General features: G+C 43.5%; 1 protein-coding gene and 1 long non-coding RNA gene across 2 annotated transcripts in view; one reads left to right on the forward strand and one right to left on the reverse strand.

Annotated features, from left to right (window-relative positions):
• Positions 1 to 224: 224 nt before the first annotated feature.
• LOC125431099 lies at positions 225 to 8,581 on the reverse strand. Its single transcript, XR_007244278.1, has 3 exons — positions 8,523 to 8,581; positions 6,287 to 6,421; positions 225 to 336 (listed from the first exon to the last, which is right to left on the reverse strand). It is a non-coding gene; the product is annotated as an uncharacterized LOC125431099 (long non-coding RNA).
• Positions 8,582 to 8,679: 98 nt separating this feature from the next.
• The window catches only part of SCEL (sciellin), a 108,433-nt gene continuing 96,860 nt past the window's right edge, over positions 8,680 to 20,252 (forward strand). Inside the window, exon 1 of the mRNA XM_048493701.1 lies at positions 8,680 to 8,720. The gene's annotated coding sequence lies outside the window, so the exon portion shown is untranslated. The remainder of the gene's footprint in view (positions 8,721 to 20,252) is intronic.

Consider the following 20,252-nt stretch of genomic DNA (forward strand, 5'->3'; position numbering starts at 1 on the left):
TGATATATGGGTTGCCATATGTCACCTGTGATTTAATGACACTTTCTACCATCACCAAAGGAATCAGGATTTTTTTTCCCAGCAGATCATTTGGCAGTCCTAACTGTGGGCACCAGGCTTGCCTATATATCTTACTTGGTGGAAGCAACTTTGAGACCCAATGATTTGAGGAAAAGAAGGATATAAGAACTTTAAGATAAATAAGAAATAAACGCCAATACTTGCCAAACTCAGGATTTGCAGGGAGATTTTGAAGTTGAGCCCCATATATGTAAGCTGCTCCTCTCCCCCAGGTCAAACTTTAGCCAGAAAACAAAATAAACCACTGGATGGAACCTGCAGGTAAGAACACAATAGGTAGCACCTCGCAAGCGTGAAGAGGTTATCCATATTAAATGTTAATAATGTGTCTTTTATTTTGTAATGATAGCAGAGAAAAGAACCTGAGTGATTTTTGTCATGTCAAATTATAGTCATTAAAAATTACATTTTCCTCCATTCCACCTTTCATACTAGGGAATGTAATCAAAATAATCTGTCTAATGATTTCTGGGACCATGGGGTGATGCCAGAAGACTTCAATGAGTGGCAGGTATATATTGTTACTCGAATCGGTTCTTTGTGATTTCTTTGTCGTTGCTGATCAACATGCCAAAGGTTTTTGTTTTAAGCTCCTATTTTTAGCCACAGATTTTTGGGACCCAATATATTTATATATTTCTCAAAGCTAAAAAAATGTCACAGTAAGATTCACACACACACACACTGTTCAGCTTACATTTTCTGTTTCTTGTTGCCAATGGCAACCTCAGAAGAATTGAACTGAGCCAGCCATGTTTATTTTTCTAGCTCTCCTAATAAGACTCTAGAGCTTTCCACAGATTTCACTAAGTAGAGAGAGGTGGTTTTTCCACATTAGCTGCCAGACTGTCCTGTATCTCTCACCCCACCGCCAGCTTCATCACCAGGTCTAGCTAATCTGAGAGATACAAATTGTATTATTTTAGCTGAGAACAGTTTCCCAGCTGTTGAATTAAAATCTGAGACAGGGAATAGTTTCCCCTCCCTCTCCTATCCCACCTAGGGTTGCCAACCTCCAGGTGAGTCCTGGAGATCCCCCAAAATTACAGTTGTTCTCCAGATTACAGTGATCAGCACCCCTAGAGAAAATGGTTGCTTTGGAGGGTGGGCTTTAAGGCATTGTCTTCCCTCCCTATACCCTGCTGTCTCCAGGCTCCACCTGCAAAATCTCCAGGCATTTCCAAACCCAAAGCTGGCAATCTTAGCTTCACCCTACTATGTTAACAGCGAACAATGCAGTGGACATGAAGTGGGCAGAAAATTCTTGTAGTGTCTCCCCTTCCACCACTGTCCCCCATGTATTCTGGGAATTGTAATTACCAGACCACCTAACATTAATTATTGGGTGTTATTATTATATTATTATTATTAGGCTTATATGCTGCCCTCTCCTGGAGGGCTCAGGGCGGTTCACACGCAATTACACAAAACAATTAAATAGATAAATAAATTCCATACATTTTAACATTTAACACACAGCGCTCTGATTATACTTCCATTACAAACAACAGGTGGCATCCAACAGCTTAAAATCCCCTAAAAAGAAGGGGGGACAGGGGCACAGATCAGCGGCTGGCCTCTCCAAAAGCCCGGTGAAACAGCTCAGTCTTACAGGCCCTGCGGAACTCATTTAGGTCCCGCAGGGCCCCGACAGCTGGAGGAAGAGCGTTCCACCAGGCAGGGGCCAGGGCCGTAAAAGCCCTGGTCTGAGTAGAGGCCAGTCGCATCATGGAGGGGCCGGGGATCACCAGCAAATTGGCTTCTGTAGAACGCAGAGGCCGAATATGGACATATGGGGCCAGACAGTCCCGCAGGTACGAGGGCCCCAGACCACGTAAGGCCTTAAAGGTCAGTGCCAACACCTTGAAAATGATTCGGAACTCAACTGGAAGCCAGTGCAAGCGGCATAACACAGGTAGGATATGATCTCTGATGGCACTTCCTGTGAGCAAGCGTGCTGCCACATGTTGGACCAGTTTCAATTATGAGAAGTACATTGCCAGGGTGCTGCACACTCTGTGTATGTTATACACACAAACACTTCCTCTTACCCTGTGTCTTCTGGAAGTTGTTTCCAGAATGTATGATTGTCAGCATCATACATTCTTGGAGGAATTACAGTTCCCAGAATGGAGTAGAGGGGGGACAGAGGGAAGCGAAGGGATTAAATAAACTAATGAGGTGGAGACAATTTACTTGCTACAACCTAAGCGGAGGGGTGGTGGTGGTGAATCCTGAACACTTGCTTCCAAAATCAAGCCATTATGTTTCTACCAACTTGTTCTCTGAGGAGAGTGAAGAAATGTTTAGGCTTAGCCTAAAATTACAACCAGTTACACACTAGTCCATTCCGTACAAAGGAATTAAAATGTATTGCAGATGTTTTTAAAAGAACTGTTTTGACTTTTTTCTCCCGCACAGCATGAGAGAAATAAAGTGTTGCCAGACAGAATGGTTTTTCTTCCCACCTCCCACCCCCCAAATGCCACTCCAGCTCTTACTTTCATTCTTGTTGCATCTGCCATTTTGTGCTGCAGAAATTCTCCGTGTCTGCCTATCCATTTGCTGCTAACAGAGGAAACCTCTGTGGGAAACATTCAGCAAATGGAGGCAGGCACGGAGAATCTCTGCAGCACAAAATGGCGGACATAAGCAGCAAAAACGAAAGTGAGAGCACTTTAAAAGTTGGGCGGGAAAAATAAAATGTTCCCTGCTATCTGCAAAGCAAGGAGAGAACTTTTTGAAAACAGTGGAGGGAAAAAGAAAAACTATTTAGCATTTTTGGAATAAAATGCTTTGAGGGGGAAAAAAACACCTTGGAGGAAAAAACTGTGGAATTCCAGCTGGAAATGTTTTATATATCAGTCTCTCAATGTAGATGTCAAGATGTCTCCAAAGCTCACCATATTGAGACACTACCCCATAGCCTCTTGGTGCAGGGTAACCTTGCACATCGGGGTCTCAGTCATCTAGTAGAAACTGGCTGCCCATGATGGTTCTGTAACCTGAGAATGGAGGACAGGAGCTGTCCAGATTTTAGCAGAAAGCTCAAAGAAGAAGAACAGAGATTTTACAGATCAGCATAGTAAATAAAGATTCAAGTTAGCTTTGGTCACAGTGGATCAGCGTCTTTGTGATCACGCTGCATAAGAAACAAAGCAAGAGAGGCCGGGCTTTTTTTTGGAGCAACAAGTGGATGTATGTTCAGTAGATTTTAAAAAGCATTTTAAACTCCAGTTGATCTGAGCGAAACATTAGTCTTGTTTTCTCTTTCTTTGAAATCCATGAAACTGAGACTTTTGCCTTAAATAACAAAGACCAAACAAAGCCCTGCCCATTTGCAAAGGTTTTAAACAGCAATTAGCTGTTATTTGTTTTCTTTAATTGGCTTTCACACGTGGACACTTGGCACAGTTTTTGTTTGCCCTGGTGTGTTGCCTTCTGCTGTCTGTCTCCTAGCAACTATGCCAACTGTCTTGTTTAGAAGGTTGAAGACATATTTAAGATATTTCTTTTCATAAATGAAGGGCAACCTTGTCCTCTACCTCACCTGGTTTAACTCCCCCCAAATTTTTAACTTTTCTTGGCATGGGCCACTCTACCGTTCCTACTACAATGTACTTTTTAGCTATTCCACCAGCTGCATTATAACCATTTATCCAGTCCAGATTTTAAAACATTTGTTTCCCCAGATAAAAATTCTGTGTCTCTTGCTTTATGTTTTATTCAGTGTGATCACTAAGATACTAATTCATTCTGGAGAGTGCAAGAATAAATAGACTATGCTGGTCTTGAAAACACCAATGGCAAAGATCATGTATTTATTTATTGAAAACATACCCCTTTTCTTCCCAAGGACTCAAAAAGTAAATAAGTAAAACTGGGATCCAAAGAACATTTTCCTAGGTTAAATAAATATAACAGGCTTTTTGGGGACGAGACCTGCGCAAAGTTCTTCCACAAAATGGGATATTGTCCTTCCTCAGCCTGTTATATTTGTGCTGTGTGGAATGCATGAATGTGACAGCATTTTTTCTTCATTTTCTCCTCCAATGAGCAGTGGGGGGTGTTGGGGTTGCCAGCTTTAAGTTTCCCTACCCAGAAACCTTGGAGAAAGGTTAGTACAAAATGGTATTGTTATGTATATATGCAGTGGTGGGATTCAAATAGTTTAACAACCGATTCCGGTGGTGGGATTCAAGTAATTTAATAACTGGTTGTTTACAAGCACCATTTTAACAACCAGTTCTGCCGAAGTGGTGTGAACCTGCTGAATCCCACCACTATATATATGTATGTATTTATGTATATACCCAGCCTTTTCCCAACATGACAGTCAGAAACCATGGCACATCATAACATTAAGTACAATACAAAAATAATAATCTGTAAAATCATAAAATAATTGAAAGTCAAGAAACTAAACCCTAGTAGTAGTTGTAGTAGTAGTAGTAGTAGTAGTAGTAGTAATCCTTTGTGCCACTTTCTGTGTTTTTTACCCTTCTTTTCTTCAAACTTTTGTGGTTTCCCCATACTGTTCCCGGATGTTCCTGATTTTCATTGCGGGGCACAGGAAGTCTCCTAGTCAAAAATTGAGTTGCTGCTATTGGGACCATATTTATTAACTACTTCTGAGTTTGCATTCCTGCCCGGGTATCTCGTGTGGCTTAAAGGTATTAGTAATTGGTAAACATTTCATGGGTTCTTGTTGATTTATGTAATCTGTGCCTTCCTGCACAAAGAGTAGGTAGCTCCTTCCTTAGAAAAGGTGGGAAGACCTGCTCAGTGTGGGCTTTAAAGAGGTCAGTTATGAATCTGTTCTGGTGAGTGTTTGGGAGAACTGTAGTTTTCTTCCCGGCTTAAGAGGTTGTAGTGGAAGCTGCTGCTTTGATGGACTATTGCTTCCATTGTTTCATGTCTGAAATAATTGCTGATTGATCAGATATAACTGAATTTAATTTTGTAGTTAGCTATCCTGATGTTTTGTTGATGCATACAGCAGGATACAAATAACCTGGCACACAGTTTCTGTTTCCAGAACTTTCTAATTGCCTTCCTCCTCACTACTAGTACAAACTCTATTTGCACTCCATTCCCAGCTTTTCAACCAACTCTGTTTTGCATCCTTGCCACTAGACTCCCTCGTACATGTTTTGGGCTATATGTCTTCTTTGGGGGGACAGTTGTACATCTTTGTGCTTTGGCTGACAAGAGCAAGTGTTTTCTATCTATGCTTCATTGATTTCTGGGCAAAATCAGGTTTTGGTTTGTTCCAGATCCCAAACATGTGCTCCTGCTTTGAAAAGCGGCCTAGCCCCTTGTCTGGCACATTCAGCCTCAAGATTAAGCAATGAATTAGCATTGCCTTGAGGAGCTGCTGACTTAGGAACAATTTACTTGGGGACTGGTCCACATGACTTCAGGCTTTTGATGCTATCTCATTAGCAGAAAAATCTTGCTGAAGCAGCAGGAGAACTTGGGGGGGGGGGATGTCAGTAAATAATACCCTTATTTCTGTGTGGTTTGCTTTGTCTCTTCTTATCTCTTTTTGGTTAAGTATAAAAAGGGAGTGGGTCATCCCAGCTGTTTTATTACCTGAATAAGGTTGCCAGCTTCCAGGTGGGGCCTGGAGATCTGTCAGAATTATAACTGATCTCCAGACTACTGAGACCTGCTTCCTTGGAGAAAATGCCTTCTTTTGGAAAGTGGACTGTATGGCCTTATATCCCACTGAGATCCTACCTCTCTCCAAATCCCATCTTCCCCAGGCTCTAACATCAAGTCTCCAGGAGTTTCTCAACACAGATTTGGCAACTCTATTTAAAGACCTCGCAGAGCAAAAGTTCTGTGTTCTTTCAGGGAGCAGTCCTAAGCACGTCTTCTCAGAAGTCCCATGTTAACCAATGGGATTTACATTCCCAGGGAAGATTCCTAGTACTACGGCCTTGTTTCCTTCCACTTAAGTCCTTTGAAGGCACAGTGCATGGCATCACATCCACATTAATCTCTTTTTGCTGCCTACACTCGCCCTCCCCAGGCACCACCCCCGACTCTCCAGGAATTCCCCATCCCAGAGTCAGCAACCTAATATTTGGAAAACAACCTTCCCCCAAAGTGTTTTTTAGGTTCACACTACTTGCTTATAGTAGTTTTGAAGGGCAGAATTATAATGATGGGGGCAACTGTGCATGAAAACATCACTGACTTTTTTCTCTGTTGCAAAACAGGATGGACTTGCAATGGAAAGGGGTCCTCAGTTTGTTTCCTGCCTCATGTTCTTTCTTCCACACACACCCTTTTTCCCCTCAGGTGTTCTGTGCCGTACATTTTTCCACATCAGCTAAGGAAAAGAGAGCAGAGTGACAGTCACAGGCAGAGAAATGGTAAAGTTCTCCATTCCTCCTATCTAACACGTCCCCACACCAACTTTACCCTCAGTTTGGAGCAGAGAGGTTGCATCCAGACTTATATAAGTTCCTGGGAGCAGAGAAGCTAAATATAAGCTTCCATAGGTAAAAGACAGGGGGGCAAATTGAGTTCCTAAATTATCCGTGTCCATAAGCAAAAGGCAGCATTAACTCTTACTGGCACGCGAGTGAACTTAATTTTGTTTGGGGCTATATATAGTACAATTATTAAGAGCCAATATAGTGTAGTGGTTAAAGGCCAGACTGTAGCTTTGTTAAGCTGAGGCAGGAGCATCTACCTTTTGCTGGACACTGACTGACGTCATCTTTTCTCTGCCCTGCCCTGCTTCCTTCGCTTTCTTCAGAAACCGGCCCTTTTAGGCATTCAGCTGCACATTTCAACAGCTTTGTAATCCCTCCTGAGCAAAACAAAAGCTTTGTCTTCATTTGATTGATTTTGTAACTCACAGCAATCTACGCTTGCTCAGTGTTCACTGATATCATGTCAAAACTCTCATAAGCTTGGAGTGCTATGCATTTCACGTTTTTAAATCAAGATCCTACCCTTGTAAATAACCGTAACCTATGGTTAAAATATTTTGGAATGACTCCAAAATATTGGAAGTATATTGGGATTCCCCCTTCCCAATTCCACACACTTATGCTATATTTCCTAATGATAAAAACAAGCTTTCATATACTCAAGGAAGGGTAGAGCACAAAATGTTATCTAAACTGTAGCATGACTCACTTTATAGCGCACAAATCTGCAGAGCCTAGGGTGGGACCTGGCTTGTAGCTCTCTTTGCCCACCGCGACTTGGAGAATTTCCTCCCCAAAAACAGCTGGTGATGTAGGGTAGCTCTAGGAATCACTAGATAAAATCATAATGCTTTGGGGTTTTCCCTGGAAGTTACATATTAATATCGTCACTTTAAAAAAATTCCCCCACTGCTGCTCATAGAAGGGGACAGTTAAAGTGGGAAACAATGGGAAACCTCTACCGGTAGTCCTAGCAGAGCTGTTATTACAGACACACACTCATCAGTCTTTAAGCACAGAGGGTCTGCTGAAATCTTGAGTAAAGGGGAGTGCTCATGAATGAACCCATGAATTTAGGGGAGTGCTCAAACCCATGAATTTAAATACAGGGGAAGAAGACCTTGATGAACAGCTGGTCATCTGGCACAATTTAAAGCACCCAAAACATGGAGACTTTCCTGCCTAGAAGACCCAGAAATTGCAGTTAAATTAGGTACTGTGAAATTTCACAATAATGAGAAACTGCTGTCAGGACCATGCTTAACATGATTCATTTTAAGCCAGGGCACTAGATCAGATAGCCACTCTTTGACTGGCAAAAAGGATCAGATATATTTCTGACTTCAAGGACTGAGGATGTTCATCTCTTCCATCACAAACTGCTCAAAAGATATAGCTGTCTTTTTTGAAGATCCATATCCATGGCCTTTCTGACTTATGGCTGTTTCAGTGTTTGGGATAGGTGTACTTGAAGGATTACTTTCTCTTGTACAGTCCAGCCACGAGCGAGGATCTTCCTCATGAGCTTTGCTCTCGGTCCCCATAGGGGTCAGAGCATTGTTTTTCAGTGGTAAGGCGTCAACTGTGGAATGGGGATGCCATCCCTGGGCTGGCAATCTTGAGGAGCATGTGTGGGAGGGGGAGACTATCTAGAAGTCACTTCTGGTTTTGAAAAATCATATTACTTTCTGTTCTGAAAGAGGAAGTGATTTTCCCACACACACACACCCCTTTTTTTTCTGCTGCTCCATTGAATAAAGGTGGAGGACAGGAAACATTGCTGGGGGATGTCCCCACCTTCAGCATTTCAAGTGGATGTTCTGCTTAACAAGATGCCTTTTTAATGAATATATCGTTTAAAAATATTTTCTTGAATTACTTTCTGTTTCGCAGTGGCAGAGGCGTAGCTGGGCCAAACTGTGCCTGGTGCTCATTCTCCCCCCCCCCCCCCCCCCCCCCCGCGGCTCCCCCTTTCCCCCTTCCTACACTTACCTTAGTTCCTTTCCTTTTCCAGAACTTTTTCAGGCTGCAAAAGGCCTGTTCTCAGTAAAAACTGCCTGAGGAACTATAGTTCCCAGGAGACCTTGTGAGCCCCAAGGTCTCCTGGGAACTGTAGTTCCTCAGGTTGTTTTTACTGAGAACAGGCCTTCTGCAGCCTGAAAAAGTTTTTGGAAAAGGAAAGGAACTAAGGTAAGTGTGGGAAGGGGGGTGAGGGACGGGGGGGGGGGGGTTGGGGGCGCCGCGGGGGGGGGGAACGCAGGGGGAAAGGGGCCTGGGGGTGATTTTTTGTGCCCCCCAGATGTGTGCACGGCGCACCTCCCCCCGTCCCCTTGTAGCTCTGCGACTGCGTAGTGGAGATCTCTGTGCTGTGTAGGCAACTGCTGCTGAAGTAATTTTTAAAAAAATCTGCACAGCCAATCAGATTTATAGTGGCCAACCAAAAGCTCTGCTGGCTCCACCTGCTCATTTTTAAGAAACACTACAGGAAAGTCATTGTCATTGAACTCCGTGGAGCTCATGGGCACCATGTTGGAGACTCCTGTTCTAGATACTGGGGGTGTTGCTGCTGTTTGTTTTATTTGTTGTGTTAGATTTTCAGCTGCTGTGGTTTTTAGTTTCTTTTACTGCAAAATTATTGAGGTTTTTCTCTTGGCTGCCCCAAGGACCATGCAAAGAGGCTTAATTTTTTATTTAAATAATGGCAACGGGATATTTTGTTAGGAGTTCAAGTGCGAATCTGGATTTGAAAGTTTTCTGAATATCGCTACTAAGTTTTGCTCCTGAGTTTTACTCAGATACAAATTGTTTATTTCCTGTCTCCTTCTTGTACACTCCCTAGCTTTCTGCTTTCATGGCGAGGTCTCAGGTTTAGCTTTCGCGTGCCTATACACATTGTATGGGTGTGGTTGCTTTCTTTCTTTTCTCACTTCAGCTGAAATTAATTTGCACAGAAATAAAATGAAACAAACCAGTCAAACATGAATATTTACAAAAGGCTATTTCAGAATTAATTTCTGTAGAGGCAGCATTCTCTTACAAAATTTAATTGCAACCCAGAACTGGAATCCTGGAACAATTCACATTTGATGCTGTGCTGACCACCCTTTATGCATGTATTGCGCAGTTGAGAAGTAGCTGATTTGTAATCTTTGCTTTGTAGTGTGGGTTTTCTTTTTGCACCATCCCCCCCCCCCCCGCCCACACACACTTTTTTTTGTTTTCCTCTACTGTGGTGTTTTTATTTTGCATGTCTGTAAAAGTCAACTTCTGCTTTCCTGAAAGGGGGCATTCCTTTGTGTGTGTGTGTGGTGTGTATGTATGTGTGTGAAGAGTCTATTGCAGTGGTGGTGAACCTGTGGCATGGGTGCCAAAGGTGGCATTCAGAGTCCTCTTTGTGGGCATGTGAGCTGTTGCCCCAGTTTGGGCACTCGGCAGTGGAATAGCGCCAAGGGGAAAAGGGGTGCGCAATGTACTGGGCGCACACCCCTGTGGGGGTGTGACAAGGGTGTTCCGGGAGCGGGGTGGGGGTGTTTTGGGACATTCCAGGGGCATTTGAGGGCAGGGTGGGGGCGTGGAAGGGGCCCAGGGCGCACGCGTGCCCCAGGTGCAGTTTCCCCTCGCTCTGCCCCCCGCACTCAGTCTCTAAAAAGTTTGCCTATTGCAACTGTAGAAAATATGAATAGTCATTGCTTGTTCTGGATGCATAAACATTTTCACACCCATTGTTGTGGTTCCCCTCTCCCGGAATGTCCCTATCAGATCCAACCCATCCTTTTGTTCACCCGCCTTCTTTGTTGCCATGCAACTTCCATTTTGGGAGGTTTCCTACCAACTTTTTTTTTTGGGGGGGGGGTCTGGATTATTTATAGTTTGCAGACCACAACTGTAAAAAACTCAAGCTTTTTGTTTTACTGTGATATGTATTCACACTACTCTGCAGCAACCCTCTAAAATGGATGCTGGTGTGCAAAGGCATACCAGGTGGAAATGGCGGCCAGAGCAACACCTGCTCAAGGCACCCTCCCCCTGCCCCTGCGCCCCCCTGCCCCCACTTACCTTAGCCGGCGGGACCAGGCCTGGCGGTGGGCAGCTCAGGTGGGCGCTGTGGCCACAGGGAGGCCAGCTCTCGGGCAGGAGCTGGCTTCAGGCACCTGCCTGAGCCACGAGCTGCTGAGCTGCAGCCGCAGCCGCAGGCCAGCTCCTGCCTGAGAGCCAGTGTGTGAGTGTGGCTCAACAGCAGCTGGCTCAGGCGGGCGCCGCAGTCAGCCTCCCTGTCAGGGAGGCCAGGGAGTACAGGAGCCAGCCTGTGGCTGCGGCACCCACCTGAGCAGCACAGAGGGAGCCTCCAGGCGCCCCCCACGATCAAATGGCATGTGCCCGGGGACATGGGATACCCCATGTCCCCATCAGCGGTGCTCCTCTGCTGGTGTGTTGACTGTGTGTGTGTATGGTGGGGGGTGGGGTTCTGGTTGGCAGCCACAGTGTGATTGCCTTTCCCTTGCAGTCTACATAAAACAAACCTCGTTTTCTCATCCTCCTTCACTTACTGTTCAAAGGCAAACCGAGCCCTGGCTCTTCCACAAAGAATGGGTGTGGATCAGGAGGCAAAGCAACTGGCCCAACACTTAAAAGCATTCAAATAGAATTCAAAGAGAAAAAAACCCTTCAGGCACGCAGGTGGCTTGGGTGTACTTTTTGCATTAACTGAGCCTTGTCAGTTTCACCAGGTTCACCACTCTATTGATAGACTGCTACAGTGAAAGTAAAAGCAAACAAATGAAAAGAAACCACTAGGGAACCTCCCAGAACTTCTGAGCCTCCCAAAATGGAGGTCACATGGGAGGGAGATAGGCTGGAGAGCGGGAGGAACAACTGTGATGTGGGTGGGGCGAAGGTAGGGAAGGTGGAGTGAAAAACCAGAGGAAATCCTTATGCATCAGGATCTTCTTTGCTTTCCCTGTCAAGGGGGGAAATTGCATTTTGTGAGCAATGACAAAATGAGAGGAATCACAGAACTGAAAATGGGGTCATAGCCAAAGAGGAAAATATATGCATTAAAAATGGGAATGTATACTGAAGGTGAAGAACACATATCTAAAACATCTCTGGTCTGGTGTATGGCATGAGGGTGTGCTTGGAAAATGAGTGACAGGCAAGAATTACTTCATTGTGTGAGTTCCTCCTTTGGCTGATTTTTGTTGTTGTTGCCTGGATTAGGATAGAGTGGCAATGGTGTTAAATAACAGTATCCTGCTTGCATAAGCTGTAACTTAGAGGTTAAAAATCTTGCATCGTCTTTGAAATATAAAACCAATTATCATTGTAAGGGAAAGAATTGGCATAATGGTCTGAAGACGAGGCTCATTTTCTGTCCAGTCTTCCAATGGGAATTTGGCCAGATTACTTCAATGTCACTTTACCTGAATTATATTAAACAGAAAACTAAAGAGACAACTGGCTTTGTGTGTGTGTGTGTGTTGTTTTTTGTTTGTTCATTTTTTGCTTATCAAATCCAGTGTCACTGGGAATATTCCTACTGAAAAGACTCTGGATAATATTCAGCTGAAGTTAAACACTTTTAAGCAGGGTAAAAATTTGGATTCAGTTCCAATTCAAGTTCAACCAGCCCTTCATTGAAAAGCAGCCCCGCTCATCCAGCCCTTCATTGAAAAGCCGCATCATCTAGACTCCTTCCAAGCAATGGCTTTTGCAACAGTGGAGAGATTCGCAACCTGCTCAAATGTACAACACCTGTTACAACTTGAACAGCAATACATATTTCATTTAAGATCAGTGGAGCCCAAAGGACTTAATCAGCAAATAGATTATTCTGCATATCTATAGAAGGATTACAGGTGTTAATGGATTGATTAATGACACCTGTTATTTAAAAACACAGCCTCAGTGGCGTATTGACAGAAAATGGAGCCCAGGGCAAGAACTGAGTTTTCTGCCCCACCATGTGTGGCCGCCCTCCCCCACCTTCTCACATTTCCCCCTTTTATCCTCCCTGCCCTCCCTCTTTGTGCATGCCACCCCCTTCAGCCAATTAGTGCCTCACCCCCTTCTTATTCTGCGGGCTCAGCCCATCTCCATACTGGCCCACTTCTGCCCAACCCCACCCACAGCCTCCCTGTCAGGTGTGGGGGCCGTCCTCGGGCCTGCTGGCTTGCCTGGGGCCACTGGGCTCCTGCAACTCACGCCTGAGCTGCCCGCTAAGGGGCCACTTGCTGCTGAGCTGTTTGCTGTGGCCGCAGGCCTCCTGCCCTCCTCGGTCTCACTTGCTCACCGCCTCCACTCCCAGCTTGCCCTCCAGCTCAGGGTAGATTGCTGGGTAGCTGGGGTGGGGCAGCTGGGTGAGTCCGAGGTGGGAAAATCCCCCAGACACAGGGGGGAAGGAGAAGGGGTGTGGGGGAGATTTTCTGCCCCCCCCCCATGTGCCTAAATGGCTGCCTGGGGACATTTGACCCCATATGTCCCCCTGGGTGGTACGCCTCTGCACAGCCTTCAGACTTTTTGCCCTCTTTTGAGGCCTGATGCAAGGGATGTGAGCAAGCTGCCTTCAGTTGTCCTGATAAACCTTTAATTTTGAATAATGGCATGCTGCATAGTTTATGTTATAAGTATGGAAAATTAGTAATGGAATGAATGTATTATTATTTCTTTAGGAGAGCAGGAGCAATATTCCCCCTTTAGGAGAACAGGAGTAATTTGGAAATCTTACAATGGCTAACTTTTGTGCAAGTGAGTAATGACTACCTTTGCCTACTGCCTACTACAATGATTTAGACTATATAGTGAATATTGGAAATGTAATATTGACATTATGATTCTCTAATGTTCAGGTGATTGGGCCAGAAAGAAGGAACTCCTGAGTTCAAACGAACTGGGATTTGATTAGCCTGTACACATTTTGAGTTATGACTATGTGTATAATTGAATGGAGTGACTGAGTTCACCTTGTACAGAGTTTGAAATTTTGGTTGGAAATTTAAAGAGATATACATTTTTTATGGTGAGAATCTATGACATTGTAATAAAGAATCTTCCGAATATACCACTATCGTATATTTATCACATTGTTTAAGGTTCATTTAGTGGTCTACTTGATTAAATGTTTTTTTAAAATAAATGACAGAGACTTGTGTTGATTCTCAGAGTGTATTAGCCAGTAGTTACAGAGTGGTTTATTTGACCCCATCTGTAGGTTGGCAGACCTTGTTTTTAACAGAGGATTGCTGCAGATGAAGAGGCATTTTTTGTTGATTTGCCCCTGTACTGTTCCTGAAGGGTCCCCTCCCCTATCCTCTTCTAAGTTCCTCTGTATTTTTTTTTTATATACAATATTTTGAGTTGCCGAATTGAAATCCAGAGATCTGCCTTGTAGCTTTGCCTTCCCTGTTGAGTCAGAGGGGAGACCAAACGGAGTTTCTGGGTGTTTTGTTCTGGCACCTGTGCTTTTGATTTCTTCTATCCCCCAACATGCAGTGTGGATAACCTCGCAATTGTAATGATACTGTCAAGCTGTTCTTTACTGAGGAAGTTGTTCAAAATCAAAAGCTTCCAACTGTTCTTATTATAAGATATTTATGTTGTGAGCAGAATTTTTTTTGTTGGCAATGCTTTCCTAAGTAAAAACAAGATGACTAATGTATTGGTTCAAAATGAGGTCATGCCCATTATTACATGTGAATAATTACACAGCAAAAAGGCAGATGGGTGGTAAAAATCTAGAGTGAGACTGTTGGTTTGTCATCTTTATCTGAGACAACAAAAAGAATAGATCACAAAACTGGTCTTATGAGTTTCAGAGTTGAGGCATGTAGAGACTCAATTCAGATTCAGACTAAAGCATGAGGAGAGAGGCAGCAAAACCTCCTCTTTAATCCAGTTTCTAGTCATTAATTGGCCTGGCTGAGAAGACATTCAGGTACTATAAAAGTCCATTTACATGTTACAAAGCCCTCACATTCATTAGTAAACAACAGGAAGACTTTGCATCAGAGTTGTGAGGGAAGATTTATGCCTCCCACACATATACCTGTTCTTTTCTGCTTGCAGGTAGATGCTTGATGGAGCTGCTGTTGGCTGCATGATTTCAATAATGGACTGTGTGAGAGGCAGAAAACTCCTGTTAAACTTCTGATGCAAAATCCTCCTGTTGATCCCCAACTAATAGAATGTGTTGTTAAGCCTTTAGTTGGACAGCAGCTTCCATGGGTGGTTCAGGTTGGGAAACACCATTGCATTCATAGAATAGTTGCTGTAATGTGATGTTGAGCCCTGACCACCTCAAGAGTGTAGTAAAAAGGTTCATGGCTTCAATATGAATGCACTTAGGTATAGCCAGGGTCTTGCATACAAGATCCAAAGAAAGGATTTGGGGTTCTAGTGGACCATAATATGAGCCAGCAGAGATGCAGTAGTAAAAAAAGGGCTAATGTGACAAACAAACAAACAAACAAACAAACTTTTCAGGGTTGGTTAAATATGTAGGGTTGCCAACTCTGTTGGGAAATTCCTGGAGACTTGGGGTTGGAACTTGTGGAGGGTGGGATTTAGGGAGGGCAGGGATCTTAGTGGGGTACAATGTCATAGCAGCCATCCTCCAAAGCAGCCATTTTATTCAGCAGAACTGACTTCTGTAATCTGGAGATCAGTTGTAATTCTGAAAAATCTCCAGGCCCCACCTCGTTAGTTAGGGAAGCTCCATCTCTTCAGTGCTGGCTCTCTTCTAGCACTTTTGAATAGACAGATAGATAGATATTTAATAATCAAATAGTGGGGAAACTTTTACTGTGATGAAACTATAGTTTCAGGTCCAGAGAAAACTCTTTTGGGGTGGAATCTAGCTTGAAGACTGTCGTTTGTCAGCCCATGTCTAGATTCTGAAGGACTAGCACAGGGGTAGGGAACCTTTAACACTCAAAGAGCCATTTGGACCCGTTTTCCATGGGAAAAGAAAACACTTGGAGCCACAAATAATTTTTGACATTTAAAATAAAGATAACACTGTATATATTGGGTTTTTTAAACCTTTTACTCCGCTCATTCTGAGAAGCATGGATCACGTGGGATGGGGACCAGCCCGGCTCCAGCCTTGCCGGCCTTCGAGAAAGTGCCAGCCCCGCTCTCAATGGGGCAGAGGCCGAGAGGAAGCCCGTGGCAGCGACCCAGCCAGCCCAGCGGAGCGAGTTGGTGCGCCTGCCCTGCACTGCCTGCAGAGCCGGAGGAGAGACAAGAGAATAGGGAGCCAGCTTGGGCTCGGCTCATGGAGCCGCAGTGCAAGGGCAGAAGCCGCAGGTTCCCTACCCCTGGACTAGCAGTATTACTTTTATTTGTTTTCATTTTATGTCCAGAGGCCAGTTGCATAAAGGTTTGACAGCAGAATATATTTTTCTAAGTCAGAGGGCATAGAGATCAGCTTATAAATAGCACCCACAAATATAGCACACCAAAAAATTCAGCCTTGCCTTCCAGAAATAAGTTTCAGAAGGTAGCCATGTTGGTCTGCAGGAAAAGAGTAGATTTGAGTCCTATAGCATTTTAGAAACCAACACAGTTTTTTATTTACCTCTAAATCTTTATTGGTCTCTAAGGTGCTGCTGGACTCGAACCTAGTTCTTCAAGAAGAAAACAAACTTAGCAGGGCCAATCCTACTATTAGGCAGCAATAACCACCTGCTTCAGGTAGAAGATTCTAGGAGATTAACACTAAATGGGAGCCAAAGGGCATAGAGATCAATGGTATGCACTTTGACTTCTTTGCTCAACAAGCAATTAAATTGTGAAATTCACTGCCAGTGGACATAATGATGACCATGAGCTTTAAGAGGAAATTTGACAGATTCTTGGAGGAGAGGTTGATAGCTATGGTGACTAGAGGGTACTTCTACATCCACGGGCAGCAAACTCAGTTCTAGGAAGCAACATCGGGGGGAGGCCTTAGCCTCTATGTCCTATTGCCAGTCCTCCAGAGCAGGGGCACAGCTTAATAAAATGGCACCCAGGGCTTAACCGGGGCACCACACCCCCTCACGCTTTCCTTAGCTATGCCACTGCTCCAGAGTAGGTTGTTGGCTTCTGTGTGAAATGGGGGTTCTGGACTAGATGGACTACCATTTTTTCCAGCAGCGCTCTTCTTATGTTCTTGATGGTCATATTTTATTTCTTGTTGTATCTTTAACATGGCCTTAAGCTGCCTTTGTCCTGTAAGATGTCTCTTGGGCACCTTTTTCATTCTGGTCTGTGCTTTTTGCAAGGTGTCATTCAGTAGACTGGTGTAATATCAGGTTCTGTTCATTCCAGCTGTGAAGGATGAGTCATATTTAATCAGTGCCTGACAGCTAAGTACTCTGGGTGAACTTCCGCCTGCTCATGAATGCTAGCTAGTCTGAATTTAAAGCAATCCAATCATTGGGTATTTTATTCTTCCCCTCCCTTTTTATGGCTTTTCACCTGTTTACAGTTCAGCTTCCCTGTCCGAGCCAATTAATTGGTTCATTAATTGAAGCTTTGCATCATTTATCAGGGTATATTTAATAAGACCATATAAGCAAAAGGAAGGTTTTGTTCTTTTGACCGGGGGGGGGGGGGGGATTTTCTCAATGCATTGACAGACACAAAATATGTTATTTTTTCTTGGTTTTGACAATGATATCAGTAAGAAACCCATAAGCACGGGTAAGCAAGCACCAAACCCCTGACAATGACTAACTATGACAATATTGATGTGCTGGCAAATAAAATGGATGTGGGAAGATAAAATCTGCTCTCAGGCAGACATGCTGGGGCACTCTGGGCCCCAGAGGTGTGGCCATAGTCTTAGGGGCCTATCTTGGTCCCTTGACTGTAAAATTTTGTGGCATGCTGCTGTGTGGCACCCAAGTAAAAACCTATCTCTGGGCAAATACAGATGGTCATTTGCCAAGTGGTGGTGTAGACCAAATGATACCAGACTTGCTAATTTTAAGAACAGGCAGGGAGTGCCATAACTAAATGGCTGCTGTAGGCTGGTAAGACAACAAAATGACTGCCATGATGGCTGGGTCCTGTCAAATAATGTTGAAAAGTTTCCCAGTTAGGGGGTTCAAAGCCAAGTGTCCGCCTATGATGGAGGCAACTGTTTCCATAGACCTCCTACTTCACAGACATGCAAGAGTGTCAGGATTTTCTCTTTACTTTGACAAAAAGTAAGTGGGCCCCAGGAAACACATCAGTTCCTCTGGAGAGCCCACAGGCATCACAAGGATCATTGGTATGTATGCAAAACTAGGTGGTCAATGCTGCCTAGTGGTAGGGACAATTTTCCTATCAGGTGCAGAACTCTGGTAAGATTCTCCTCATTACTTGGCACTAGGATTTCCGATTCTGAAATGGCAGACTTCCAGGAGATTTGAAGGTGGTGCAATGTTGTGGGGATGTGATACCACAGAGTCTACCTTCCAAAGCTGCTGTGTTCTTCAGGGGAACTGATCTTTACTTTGGAGACCGGTTGTAATTTTGGAAGAACTCCAGGCGACACCTGGAGGTTGATGAAACGATAAATGTAACACTGCATTAATTATTCTTAAAGTACTGTTGTACCATATATCTACTAACATTAAAGGTTGTTTGTATAAATCACTATTTCAGGTTTTTTAAATCTCATATATTAGCTTATTGTCTGGCACACATAAATTGAATGACCACACTGCTTAACATCCACTTACATCAAAAGCAAATTGGGATATATACTCTCCTCTGTATACATCAAATGTACAAACTTAATACTCCGTTACATCAAAAAATGTACAAAATCATACCTAACCGGAGGTAGATAGCCCACAAAAATTCTCAGAATATAGGGCTTGTTATTCTGCAGCTCACTGAATAGAGCGTGGTCCCTTAAAATAATTCAGCACCAGTTAGAGCCCAAACAGCTTCCGTTTATAAGCATTTTGTCATTGCTATAACTTGTGAGTTGGATTCTTTAACGTAATGGATTCTTTAATGTAATGGAGTGCTAAGTTTGTCCATTTGATGTATGCAAAGGAGAGTATATATCCTAATTTGTTTTTGATTGTTAAGCAGTGTGGTCATCCAATTTATGTGTGCCAGACAATAAGCTAATAAATGAAATTTAAAAAACTTGAAATGGTGTTTTATGCCAAGAACCTTTAATGTTAGTAGATATATGGCACAATAGTACTTTAAGCATAATTGGTGCAGTGTTACATTTATTGTTTCATCTATTGGTGCACCTCCCTCCCACATTTTCATTGTGGTGGATTCCCACCTGGAGATTGGCAACCCTACAAGCTGTCATCATGATACGGGTTTACTGTGTAGCTGCATGCATACTGTGTGAAGGACCACGGGATTAGTACAGTCAACTCTATTTTAAAGCAAAATGTATTTACATTTTAAATTTGATAATAATATTTCATTGGTTATTTTTCCTGTATCCATTGTTTCAGTAGCATTTTCTTCCATCCCATATTTTATCTTTAGTACAGGATAGCAGCTCACTAGGGAACCGTGTGCTTCTTTCTGTTGCCTGAGATGCGCTTTTGATCTTGAACAAATGCCATTTTTTGCAGCACTAATTGAAAGGATGGATTGGAAAAGGGGGGGTGGAGGATTGATGTCATCGTGTTCTGAATCATTATGTTGGTTCTGTGCTCATTCTCTAGAGGAAAGGGTCAGCCTGCAGAGAAAGCGTCTCATTAGCTGACAGTAAAGAAATGGCTGCAGCAGTTGGCTAGGGTATTCAGACTGTTGGCTCCTACTAGCTATATAAAATCTCACATGTCGCTCTAATGCTATTTTAAGAGAGGGTTTTCTGAGATCTTAACCTAATGCATTAGGAGACTCAGCCTTAAATTTCAGTTGCTAGCTATTTTTGGAAGAATTTTTTTAAAGAGAGCTCACAGGGCTTAAGCTGTTACATGACATTAATATAGGAAGAAGAACCAAAATCAACTCCACTTAACAGATTTGGGGGCAGTGGTGTTTAGGGAGGGGGGGGGGTACTCAGCAGGGATGTGATACCATAGGTCCGCCCTCCAGCTATTTCCTCCAGAAGTCCAGATTTTTGTAGTCTGGAGATCAATTGTAATTCTGGGTTTGCCAACTCCAGGTTGGAAAATTCCTGTAGATTTGAGGGCGGCATCTAGGGACCTTGTTGGGCATAATTCCAAAGAATACCTTTTCCAACACAGCCATTTTCTGTAGGGGAATTGATCTATGTAGTCTGAAGATTAACTGTAATTCCAGGAGATCTCCCGGTCCCTCCTGGAGCTTGGCTAACCTAACTCTAGGCCCCTTCTGGAAGTTGTTAAACTTAATTGTTTTTACTTTGTGAGCCACTTGGAGTAGATCTCTGGAAAAGTAGCCTATAAAGGATTCCAAATAAACCAATAAACAATCTCCAGAAAGCCCAGGATCTCTTGTGGCTGCAATATGATAACAGAATTCTGTAAATGGTTCAAACACCAAATGTCAATAAAAATTGGCTTGGTTTGTTCTTGTGCCTTTTACAATATGTGCAGGAATATTGTATGGAGATAGTATTCTCTGCTGATTGCTACGCATCAAACAGCTGTTATATTAAGCACCCATTCAAAAGTTGACCACCCTAGTTAAAAAAGGGGGGTGACCCAGAGTACAAATGGTGCAGTCTTAAACAGAGTCACATCCATGTAAATCCACTAAAGTATTAGAAGGGTGTCACTTATTTTT

Source organism: Sphaerodactylus townsendi, linkage group LG04, assembly GCF_021028975.2.
Source record: "Sphaerodactylus townsendi isolate TG3544 linkage group LG04, MPM_Stown_v2.3, whole genome shotgun sequence".
Lineage (NCBI taxonomy): Eukaryota > Metazoa > Chordata > Lepidosauria > Squamata > Sphaerodactylidae > Sphaerodactylus > Sphaerodactylus townsendi.